This window comes from Triticum aestivum, chromosome 4A, assembly GCF_018294505.1.
Source record: "Triticum aestivum cultivar Chinese Spring chromosome 4A, IWGSC CS RefSeq v2.1, whole genome shotgun sequence".
Classification (NCBI taxonomy): Eukaryota; Viridiplantae; Streptophyta; class Magnoliopsida; order Poales; family Poaceae; genus Triticum; species Triticum aestivum.
Window position 1 is genome coordinate 545,803,096 of NC_057803.1, and position 13,525 is coordinate 545,816,620.

Consider the following 13,525-nt stretch of genomic DNA (forward strand, 5'->3'; position numbering starts at 1 on the left):
CGTTCATGCCAGTCACTGAGCCTATAGAGTTTTCTTTTGATGCACCAACTTGGAGTCTAGGAAAGAGCATGGCAGCTCACATCGCCATGGGACGCATTGGAGAAGTCTACCTCAAGGATCTCAAGGATACTATCTACCAGATTTGTGGGCGCCGAGATGAACACTGGGAGATGATCAGCACCAGGAAGGATAGATCAATCACAGCTTTTATCCAGGAGTTAAATCAACACATTCGACGACAGGAGAACCAGATGTGCGCCGACATGATAGATCTAAAGAAGGCTAAGACTAGAATCAAGGAACTAGAGGAAGAACTCAAGGATACACGTGAAGATTATGAAGAGGAAATTGAAGTATTGGTGGAGAAGAATGACAACCTGATCAAGAAGATTGGAATATTTATGGGAGGCCCTACGCCAGTAGAGGAAGACGAAGAACCCAAGGAGATTAGCCCGGAATACTACATCATCATCGACAGCACCGACTCGGAACCAGATAGTAGCGATGATGACTATGTTGATGAAGCCGGAGCAGATATCATGGAGTCTGCAACCGAAGAATATTTCTAGTAGACCACCTCATCAGTAGTAGTAGTCCACCATGCAAATATAGTAGTCTGAGCACTTTGGTGATAGTTAGATCGATTATATGCCCTTGTTTGATTGATTGAAGTGAATTGTTTGCTTTTGCCTCATGTGCATATGGGTAGTGTTTTCTCTTAGACCCCCTCTATTCTTATATCTCATCTTTTCTAAAAAAAACCTCAGATGCCTCCGAGACGTGACCCCGGATTTGCCTTTCCACCGGAGCTCACCCAGTTGATCCAGCAGCAGAACACATTGATGCAGTTGCTAGTCCAGAATCAGAATCAGGGGAACAACAACAACAACCCACCACCACCACCACCTGTTGACCACTTTGCCCATTTTCTTAGGCTGAATCCGCCGGTGTTCTCCAGTAGCATCGAGCCGATAGTAGCAGATGATTGGCTCCGCAAGACAGCTAGGGAGTTGACCACAGCAGGATGCACAGATGCGGAAAAGGTGAAGTTTGCCGCACATCAGCTAGAAGGACCCACAACATCATGGTGGGAGAATTTCACAGCCACTTTCCCAGTTGACACTGTCACATGGGACCAGTTTCAGTAGGCTTTTCGTACTGCCCATGTTTCAGCAGGAGCTATGGCCATGAAGAAGCGTGAGTTTCGCAAGTTGCGCCAAGGAGGAAGGACAGTTGGCCAGTATGTGGAGGAATTTAGTAAGTTAGCACGTTATGCACCAGATGACGTTGCTACAGATGCAACTAAGCAGGAGAAGTTTCTGGAAGGACTGAATGATGAGTTGAGCATGCAGTTGATGGTAGCCACCTTCAACAACTACCAGGAGTTGGTAGATCGTGCTCTTATGATTGAAGGCAAGCAGCAACAAATTGAGAATCGCAAGAGGAAGTATGGACAAGGAAAGTACACTTCAGGAGCTCAGCAGAAGCCACGTTTTACCCCTAGACCGGGAGGACATTTTCAGCATACCCATGGAGGAGGTAGCTCGCACAATCACAATGGCACCAAGAATGGTAATGGCAATGGAGGAAGCAACAGCCAGAATCGCACCAACCCCTCAACCCCAGCCAAGAAGGACCTCAGCCAAGTCACTTGTTTTAAGTGTCAGAAGACCGGACATTATGCCAATAAATGTCCTGAAGGGCAAAATGGCAATGGAAGTTCTGGGAAGAAGCCGAACCCTTTCAACAGGGGACAGACGAACCACGTTAGCGTGGAGGAGGTTGAAGCTCAGCCCGATGCAGTAATAGGTAAGTTTTTGGTTAAGTCATTTACTGCACTCGTTCTTTTTGATACTGGTGCATCGCATTCATACATCTCAAGGGGATTTGTGGATAAGTATAACCTACCAACCCAAGCCCTTAGGTCACCCATGTTAGTAACCTCGCCTGGAGCAGAGTATGTGGCTAGTCTATGGTGTGATCGGTTACCATTAAGGATTGGTAACTATGTTTTTCCCTCAGACCTAATAGTATTGGAATCTCAAGGATTGGATGTGATATTAGGCATGGATTGGTTATCAAAGTATGAAGGGAATATTGAATGTGCTAGTAAGTCAATTTTGCTTACCACATCGGAAGGGAGAAGGATCAAGTATGTATCCCGACATGTGCCAAAGAATACACAAGTAAATTGCTTAACAGGAGTTGTGCAGGAGGAAGTACCAGTGGTAAGGGATTTCCCTGAAGTATTTCCAGAAGAGTTGCCAGGCATGCCACCGGATAGAGATATTGAGTTTTTGATTGAGCTATTGCCAGGCATAGGGCCAATACCAAAGAGACCATATAGGATGCCAGCAAAGGATTTGGTGGAAATTAAGAAGCAGATTAAGGAGTTACTGGATAAGGGATATATTCGCCCAAGTTCTTCGCCTTGGGGATCGCCAGTACTTCTAGTGGAGAAGAAGGATGGATCGTTAAGGATGGTTGTTGATTATCGAGGATTGAATGAAGTAACGATCAAGAACAAATACCCACTACCAATGATCAATGATCTGTTTGATTGATTGCAAGGAGCTAAGGTATTTTCCAAGATTGATCTGCGATCAGGATACCACCAGTTGAAGATTCGAGAACAGGATATTCTGAAGACAGCTTTTACCACTAGGTATGGGCTGTATGAGTATACCGTTATGTCATTTGGTCTGACTAACACACCTGCCTATTTTATGAACATGATGAACAAAGTGTTTATGGAGTTTCTGGATAAGTTCATCGTAGTGTTCATTGATGATATCCTGGTTTATTCGAAGAATGAAGAGGAGCATAAGGAGCATTTGCGTTTGGTACTTGGAAAGCTCAGAGAACATCAATTATATGCCAAGTTCAGCAAATGTGAGTTTTGGTTGAAGGAAGTAGGATTCCTCGGACACGTTATATCTAGAGAAGGTATAGCAGTTGATCCCACTAAAGTTGAAACCGTGACCAAGTGGGAAGCCCCAACAACAGTTGGAGAGATCCGGAGTTTTCTTGGACTCGCAGGATACTACCGGAAATTTATTGAGAATTTCTCAAAGATTGCGAAGCCTATGAATGAGTTGTTAAAGAAGGATACCAAGTTCATATGGACGGAGGAATGTGAGGCTAGTTTCCAGGAGTTGAAGAAACGCTTAGTTACCTCACCAGTATTGATTTTGCTAGACCAGACCAAAGATTATGAGGTGTATTGCGACGCTTCATGTCGAGGACTTGGAGCAGTGCTTATGCAGGAAGGGAGAGTTGTTTCATATGCCTCAAGACAACTGAAGCCCCATGAGTTGAATTATTCCATGCATGATTTGGAGTTAGCAGCCGTAGTGCATGCATTGAAAACATGGAGACATTTCCTCATTGGAAATCATTGTGAGGTGTACACGGATCATAAGAGTTTGAAGTACATTTTCACACAGAAGGAGTTAAATCTCAGATAAAGGAGATGGTTGGAGCTTATCAAGGATTATGATATGAAATTGCATTATCATCCTGGAAAGGCTAATGTAGTAGCTGACGCATTAAGCCATAAGAGCCATGTCAATACATTAATGACGGGAGAAATACCAAGGGAGTTAGCCGAAAATCTTCGTGAACTATGTTTGGAAATAGTTCCGAGAGGCTATGTAGCAGCATTGGAGATTCAGTAAACTTTGATGGATAGAATCAGGGAAGCTCAGAAAGCTGACAAAGAGATTGCTGCTATAAAGGAGAAACTAAGGAAAGGAAAAGCTAAAGGATTTCGTGAGGATGAGCACGACACCCTATGGTTTGAAGACCGCGTTTACGTGCCCAATGACCCGGAGATCAGGAAGTTGATACTGCAAGAGGCACATGATTCACCATATTCAATTCACCCAAGAAATACCAAGATGTATTTGGATTTGAAGGGTATTTTCTGGTGGACCGGAATGAAGAAGGATATTGCGGAGTACGTAGCAGTTTGTGATGTATGTCAGAGAGTAAAGGTAGAGCATCAGAAGCCAGCAGGACTGTTACAACCATTGCCGATACCCGAATGGAAGTAGGATAAGCTAGGCATGGATTTTATCACGGGATTGCCCATGACTCGTTCAGGCTATGACTCGATTTGGGTTGTAGTCGATCGATTGATGAAAGTAGCTCATTTCATCCCGGTAAAGACCACTTACACCAGTGCTAAGTTAGCAAAGATATACATGACCAGGATCGTATGTTTGCATGGAGTTCCGAGGAGTATCGTATCAGATAGAGGAACCCAGTTTACCTCAAAGTTCTAGAAACAGTTGCACGAAACTTTGGGAACCAGGCTAGAATTCAGTACAGCTTTTCATCCACAGTCAGATGGATAGACCGAGAGAGTCAATCAGATTTTGGAGGATATGCTGAGAGCTTGTGCGCTAGATTATGGATCTAGTTGGGACGATAATTTGCCATATGCAGAGTTCTCTTACAACAATAGTTACCAAACCAGTTTAAAGATGGCCCCTTTCGAAGCCTTGTACGGAAGAAGGTGCAGGACACCGTTGTCGTGGGACGAAGTTGGAGACCGCCAGTTGTTTGGACCTGATTTGATTAAAGAGTCTGAACAGAAGGTGAAGTTGATTCGCGATAGGCTCAAGGTAGCCCAGTCCAGACAGAAAAGTTATGCGGATTCTAAATGCAAGGAGACAGTTTACGAAGTTGGAGATAGAGCTTATCTTTGAGTATCTCCACTTCGGGGAACAAAGCGTTTTGGAGTTAAAGGGAAGTTAGCGCCACGATTTGTAGGACCATATCAAGTTTTGGAGCGTATGGGAGAAGTGGCCTACAAGTCGGAATTTCCTGAAGGATTGTCAGGAGTTCATGATGTGTTCCACGTTTCTCAGTTAAAGAAGTGCCACGCGGAGATGGCTGACATACCTTTGAGAGACACAGTGCCATTGGAAACTATTCAGTTGGATAACGATTTGACCTACGAGGAGAAACCAATTAAGATCCTCGAGTTTGCCAGCCGAGTTACCCGCAGCAAGGTTATCAAGTTTTGCAAAGTTCAGTGGAGTCACCACACAGAGGATGAAGCCACCTAGGAACGAGAGGAAGATTTGCTCAAAGACCACCCTCACCTATTTTCTAGCCAACCCGAATCTCGAGGGTGAGATTAATCTTAAGGGGGGTAGGTTTGTAACATCCCAAATTTTCAATTTGGAATGTTATACATTAGATCATCATTGCATATCATATTTTATTTTGCATTTTGGTTGATCCTAGAAATTCTACGCAACTCAATGACCCACGGAGAGAGTTGGGGATTTCGTTATTTTCATATTTGAGTTTTCTCAAATTTTGAGGATAGGATCATTTGATTTTATTTATTTTATCATCAATTATTTCTATTACATAAAAAATATGAGAGAGGGAATAAAATGACTTTCCCAAAATAAAGAAATATTGAGATTTAATAATAAAATCAAATAAGATTTTATTTCGGAGTTTTTCGGTGTTTTATATGAATTTAGGAAAAAGGTGCATTTTTCAAAATTGCATTTAGGTCCCAAATAAATGTTCACCTTGTGCGGCTTGATTTTAGAAGCCCGTGAAAATTTATTTCGGAATTTTTGGAGTCCGTTTAGTATTCCTTTTTATTTTTCTTCCGAGCGGAATAAAAAAACGAACCGACCTACGGCCGTGTCCGAGTAGGACTCCGGCCCGAGGGGGGCCTTAATAACCCGAGGCCCAGCCCCGGGGAAACCCTAGCCGCCCTAGCCCCAAGCCGCGCCGCCACCCGGTCCCGCCGCCGCCACCACACCGCGCCGCCGCCGGACGCCGCTGCCTCGACTTCCGTGCCAATGTTTTTTTAAAATAGATCGGTTTTTGTCGTTTTTTTAGTTTCGGTTTTTTAAATAGATCGGTTTTCGTCTGTTTTTTTAGTTTCAGTTTTTTTAAATAGATTGGTTTTTCCGGTTTATTTAAATAGCGAGCGTTCGTCCGTTTGTTGGTTCTAGCGAGTGTTCGTCGTTTTTCTTTTTCTCGGATTAAATCCGCGATTTTTCTGATCGCGATTCCTGATCCGATTTTCATTTTAGTATAACTTTTCGCTCGTTTATCGGAATCAGGCGATTCAAGGGCCTAGAGTTTCGTCTCAAAACCCTCTATCCGTTTAACCAACTTAAACAAGATTTTACTATTGTAAAAGTTGACCTAGATCCAGATTAGTAGAACGAAGTTGTTTTCTTTCGCCGTTGACTTTCGTTGCTTCGTTCTATTTGATTCTTTTTGCCAACCGGAGTTCTTAAGTTGAACCTTCTGGTTAGATCTCTTATTTGAGTTTTACCTGTGCATTAGATGAGTACTTATTGTATGCTTGTTTGTTTATCTACGATAGAGTACTCGGAGTGCGCCGCTTGTTACTTCGAATCGTTAGGTTTCCCGGATTATCACCAAGGCAAGTAACACTTTGATCATACTTTTCTACTACCCAGTTTTATTGCATTAGATCAATCCTCACACATTGCATGATTAGGATCTAATTAAATTGTGGGATGGGAAGTAGATGAGGTAGTACCTATTACCTGTTATTATCAAACCTTTGGGAGTTACTTCTGCGTTTGCTTATTATGCCATGCTATGCTAGTAGACGTGGATTGGGTGAGTGATATCCATGACAGATGTGAGATTATTACTTAATGGTTTATCGAAGGTGGCAACTTAAACACACATCTGGGTGGATTGAGGCACCTGGGTATTCGAGGACTTGCCTGTTTTCTTTTGGACCGCCACCCAGGCTCAAAGGGATCATGAGACTATTCATACTAGAAACTTCCGTGTGCAGCCACAAGCTATTATGGGCTCTAGCATAGTTGACTAAGTCATGCGAACTCTTACAGTGGTAGACTAGCAGATGTAGGGGATGTAGGTGGTACGGTCTACCCGATCGTAAGGTGCTAGCATTTCTGAAAGACTATGTCTCGGTCATCCGTCTTCTCAAACACCATGTAGTGCGAGAAACCAAATGGAGGCGATCGAGTCTTGTGGGGAAAAGTGTGCAAACCTCTGCAGAGTGTAATAAACTAATCATGGTTAGCCGTGTCCCCGGTTATGGACATCTTGAGTATCTAGTACTTGGATTATCATGTGAATCTCAACATGTTACTCTAAATTAATTTTGTTGGGTTATGTTTAATGATGATGTTTAATTGGGATTGAGAATGCTGTCAACCATTCTCAATGTTTAACAACCACCATGATAGTTAAATAAATTTATTCCTTTGAAGTAGGGAAAAATTGGCTTTATGCAAAACTGTAACCATAGAGCTTTCCACCAGCCAAATATGCATATAGTATAGCTGTTTCATTCCATTACTCTCTATGTGTTACATTGCCAGCATATTCCATGTGCTGACCCGTTTCGGGCTGCAACGTTAATGTTGCAGACTTTTCAGACGACGATTAAGGAGTTTTTAGGTCGTGGTTCTATACTCAGTGATGGTGTTGGAGTTGATGGACTCACTTATCTTCCAAGCCTTCCGCTGTTATCGTTATTAGATGGCCTTAAGCCATATTTATTGTAATAAGTTCTCTATGGAGACACTCGATGTAATAAGTGTGTGATTGCTACTCTGCTATAAATCCTCTGAGTACTGTGTGGTGTCAGCATTACTGATCCAGGAATGACACCGGAGCACAGAGATCAGACTGTTTGAGGTCTGGTCGCTACAGGATCATAATATGTGGCATAAAGCACCATGTTCAAGTAGGAATTACCGCGGGGTGAGGGAGAGTGGACCGCGTAAAAGAGATGAGGATGGTGATGATGATGGTGATGTTGATGAAGACGATCACTGCAGCAATGATTCCCCTCCGGATGGCACTCCAGCACCACCGAGAGAGAGGAGGAGAGGTTCTCCCCCTTGTGCTTCCTCCTCCATGCCCCCTGGATGGAGAGAGGTTCTCCCTCTGGTCCTTGGCCTTCATGGTGATGATGGCCCCTCCGGGATCCTCCTCCATAGCCTCCGGTGATGATGGCCCCCTCCGGCAGGGTGCCAGAGAGGGCCTAGATCGATTTCTCATGGCTACAGAGGCTTGCGGTGGCGGAACTTCCGATCTAGGTTATTTTCTGGGGATTTTTGTATTTATAGGAATTTTTTGCATCGGTTTCACGTCAAGGGGGTCTCCGAGTCATCCACGAGATAGGGGCCCACGCCTAGGGGGTGGGGCCCGCCCCCACCCTCGTGGATGGCTCGGGACTCTTCTGGCCCAACTCTTTTACTCCGGAGGCTTCTTTTGGTCCATAGAAAATCATCAAAAATTGGCATGTCAATTGGACTCTGTTTGGTATTCCTTTTCTGCAATACTCAAAAACAAGGGAAAATAGAAACTGGCACTGGGCTCTAGGTTAATAGGTTAGTCCCAAAAATCATATAAAATAGCATATAAATGCATATAAAACATCTAAGATGGATAATATAATAGCATGAATACTTCATAAATTATAGATACGTTGGATACGTATCACTAGGTTAAACATATTTACACAAAAAGAACAAGTCGAGTTCATACCAGTTTCTCTCTGCCACGACCAGTTCATCGAATAACGTCATTATTGCCTTTCACTTGCACAACTGAATGATATGAAAATAATAATAGTGCAAGAGTGCCATGGACTAAGCTAGAATCTGCAAAACATTTTATTCAACAGGAGAAGACGAGGTAAAGTGGGCTCTTTATTAGTTCAACAATTATTCATATGAGAGCCACTCAACATTTTAATCGTGGTCTTCTCCACGGTACAACTCAAATAAAAGGAAAAGAAATTCAGAGAAACACACTGAAATATTTTTGGAGTTTTTGGTTTTCTTGAACAAGCAAATAAAAAGAAAAAACAAGAAAAACTATTTACACGGGAAAGCTCCCAACAAGCAAAAGAAGAATAAGGAAATCTTTTTGGGTTTTATTTTTAATACTACTATTAAACATACAGAGAAAGTAAATTACTACAACTATTTTTTTGGTTTTTCTAAAAAGATCAAATGCACAAGAAGAAAGCAAGTAAAATACATCTAAGCATGGATGATACAATGAAAAAGTGTGAGCACCGACAAATAGAATGATGCGCATGAGTGTAATGTCGGTGAGAAACACATACTCCCCCAAGCTTAGGCTTTTGGCCTAAGTTGGTAATCGATCAGTAGCCTGGAGGGTAGTAGTCAGCGTGGTAGCTCACGAAGGCTCTTGGTGCGGATGTCTCGGTCCGCCATGCTGCTACCACTGCTGCGTTGTGAGTTCGGGCCTCGCTCTCAAGAACAAAATATCTCCCCTTGCTGTGATCATCAAAAAGAGCAAGCGCAGGCAAATATGTGTCCACAATAGATTTTTGGTTAAACATTAGATTGTAAGTGAAATTACCAACCTTTCCCTTAAGGATCTTGTGTTCTTTCAAAGTGTCAAAATCTAAATACCGCGTGGGTAGGATAGGATCAAAGGGAAAAGGTGAAACACCCAGCTCTCGTGCTAAACGCGTGGCATAAAATCCACCATAGAACCAGCCACTGCTAGAATTATGCTGAAGTCTACGTGTAACAATCGCTCCAAGGTTATAATTCCTTTCACTAGTGAGAGCGGTGTGAATGAGGCTCAAGTCTGGCGCACAAAGTATGCTACAGTCTTGCTTGCCTACTATGCATTTCCCGTTAAATAATGCAAAATACTGAATTGCGCGAAAGTGAATGCTCTTTATTCTTCCTTGTCTCACTCCCCTATTTTCACCGTAACAAAGGCTTGTCAAGAAAGACTCAAACTCAGTCGTTGATGGCTCATCAAGCGAACCCCAAAATGGAAGTTTTCAATGGTAAGCAAAATTCTCTAGTGGAATAGTAAATGGATTATCATAAAGCATAAATGACACCCTAGACTCACGTGGAAAAAATTTAAATCCTTTAACAAATGATTCAGTGAGAAGTTGGTGTTGTTCACACTCATCTGAAAGATAGGGACTGAGGCCGGCATCTGAAAGATAGGGCATGCTTGGGGGTCCTGGCGCGCCTAGGTGGGTTGTGCCCACCTGGTGCACCTCCCTCTGGTATTATTTGCACCAAAAATTCAGAAATATTCAGAAAAAAATCATATAAAATTTCCAGGGCATTCTAAGAACTGTCAGGACCCCGACTCGATGTCACATCGATCTAGCTGTAACACCTCATATCACTTTGCGGCCTCACGCATGGTATTCCCACGGGTGTCGCCTTACCTTTTCCCGGGACCGTTTGCGCCTTTTGGCTCACGTATATGATAGTGTCGCTAGCATCCATATGATCAGGAGCCCGGGCTGACATGACTAGTTGTAAACCCAAAGTGGCACAGACTTACAGGGACAGGCATCCATGACCCAGCTTCGAACGTGTCGGTCATCAGCAAGTGGGTCCGGGCTGTAGCACTAGGCTAGTAGGACTCCGGTAAACCGAGCTGTAGCGGGCTAACAGGACTCCGGTACTCAATGCGTGACATTTCCTCGAAGGGACAGACACAGGAACGAAGAAGGACACATGCCGGCCAGCCTAAGTGTTCCAGAGCAGTAGCAAGCTACCATGGCTCAGCGGTAACACTAGGAGACATTTCCCGGTAAGAGAGGCTACTAAAGATAAACAACTAGATAGTCAGATCCCACACATACCAAGCATTTCAATAACATACACACAATATGCTCGATATGTGCAAATACAACATGGCATCACAACATGACCATACGACACAAGTACTTTTATTTAAGGCTCAGAGAGCCATACATAACATACACCAAGGTACGGGTCACACGACCCAGCATTCAAGTCATACAGTCATACAAACCAGCAGCGGAAGTAACTTGTCTGAGTACAGACAACTAGTAAAATAAAAGAGGCTTGGAAAGCCTAGCTATACTACGTGGTCCTTCACAAGCTCAGGATCACCACCTGGGCCTTAGCCTACTCATTGATGTCAACGTCTACGTAGAACCCATCAGAAGGGGTTGCAACATCTTCTGTAAAAATGTAAATTATAGCAACATGAGTACAAAGGTACTCAGCAAGACTTACATCAGATCCTACATACATGCATATTATCAAGAAGGGTTGGTGGAGTTGTTGCAGCAAGCCAGCTTTGACTCTTGGCTAGGCTATCCTACGAGACTCCAACTTGAAATGGTTTTGCGTACACGAGTCCACTACTCACCACTTCAATACACTACCGAGGATCCACCCCCGTCTTCCTACGGAGGAGCCATCCTCGGCACTCACACTTATCTTGAGGCTTTTAGTAGTTTCCATTTACTTGTCTATGAACTGTATAGGCAACCAAGTAGTCCTTTACCGCGGACGCGGCTATTCGAATAGATCATGATAACCCTGCAGGGGTGTACTTCTTCATACACGCTCTCACCTCTTACCGTTGTTTACACGACATGTACTCGGCAACCTTCAAGCGGAAGCCCAACGTGGGTGTCGGCCACGACCTACCTAATCACCTAAGCCTCCAGTCCAGGTTTATCGCCTATCCAGGTTCCATCCGCAGGGAGTCCGGCCGAGGTTTCCCATACGGCCCCGAACGATGTGAACAGGGTTCCCGAGATACCTAACGGGTATTCGGTACACCCGGCCATGTACCTACCGCATCACAGCCCACCCCTACGGTCAGCGCTGTCCACGGCCTCCAGTAGGCTACAAACACCAGAAACTACTTGCAACTCCTGGACGGAGAACTAGGGTGAATAAGAAGCCGAGAGGGTCCATTGGTTTCGGGCCCAATGCATGGTAGTAGCTGTTCCTTAAATCACACATACAGATCTCAGTGCTTAAGGTCGGCTTCAATGAAACAACCCACCATGTACTCCTACATGGCCTCTCATCGATACCTTTACCAAATCGTGTTCACCACACCACTCTCATTACCGACATAATCATTTCACTCTAGCCCATCGCCCAGATGAACCAGACCTGACACGACTCTAAGCATAGCAGGCATAGCAAGGTAGGAACAACACATACATATGGCTCAATCAACTCCTACACATGCTAGTGGGTTTCATCTAGTTACTGTGGCAATGACAGGTCATGCAGAGGAAGTGGGTTCAACTACCGTAACACACAGCAGTTTGAAACGCGTTGTCTTAATGCAGTAAAAGAGAGCAGGAGCGAGAACATGGGATTGTATCGATATGATCAAATGGTTGGTTGCTTGCCTGATGGTTCGATGCACTGATACGGTTCTTCGTTAGGGTAATCACGGTACTCCTCGGGGGCAGATCCTGCCGCAAAGAACACCGATACACAACCATCACCAAACAATGTGCAACAATATGATGCATGCATGAAACATAGCAATATGAGTGTGTTGGGCTAATGCAACTAAGACCAGAAGGGTTTGAACCAATTTGAATCAAAGATTCAAATTTCAAACTCAAACATGGCCCTTTAAAGTGTTTTTCCTTGTTCTGCATTAAACATCAGGTTAACTTGTTTAATCATGCATGAAAATAGTACAGATGGATAGATTGGATTTTTCTGATCATTTTTCATATATAATTTGTCTGATTTGGAGTTACAGAATAAAAGTTATGAATTTTTGAAGTTTAAATTATATTCTGGAATTTCCTATATTAGAATAATTCCAGAAAATCAATTATTGCGTCAGCCTGACGTCAGTGTGACGTCAGCAGGTCAACGGAACACGTCCGGGTCAAACCTGACAGTGGGTCCCGCATGTCAGGGTGATTAAATTAATTAAAGTTTAATTAAAACTAAACCTGTTTAATTAACAGGGCTAGGCCCCACCTGTCATTGACTCAGGGGAGTCAACCAGGGCCCACCCGTGGTCAAACCTGGGTCGGCTGCACCGGCGTTTAGCCGCCGGCGAGCCCGACGTGGCGGCGGAAGTGGTTTTGGCCGTTCCGGCCACCAAATGGGTCGCGGAGACCACCGGAGTGGAGCTGAGGACGAGCCGCAGCTCTTGGTGGAGTCCGTTGGGGTCGGGGTGGCCGGAGTTGGCGCCGGCGACGACTTTGGCGGCCACTGGAGGTCGGGTGAAAGCGAACTCGGCCTAGGGTGTGCGGGGAGGTGCGGGAAGTGCACGGTTGGGCCTAACGCAACGTGGTGAGTGCGTTGGACACCGCGGGTTGGCCGGAGGATGGCCGGGAGCACGTCGGCGACGAGATCCGCGGCGGTGCGTGCGTGTGATCTTCGTGCGGTGGCTACACGGCTCGGGAATGAGAGAGGGAGGGTCGGAGGGGTAGCTAGGCTCACAACGCTCCCGTAGAGGCCACCGGCAGGGTCGGGGACGAGCTGAGGCGGCGACGGCGTTGAAGGGGATCTCCGGCGACGGCGAGCTCGGGCGAGGTCGGTGCGGTGGTCTCGGGCCGCACGAGCACACGGGGCTCGGCTAGCTCGATGAAGTGGACGGCGGCGGAGCTCCTGGACACGGCGGCACGGCGTGGGGTTGACGGAGGGCGTGGCTACGGCGAGGGGGTGGCGGCGATGGCGTCGGCCATGGCGTGGGAGAGCGAGGGAGAGGA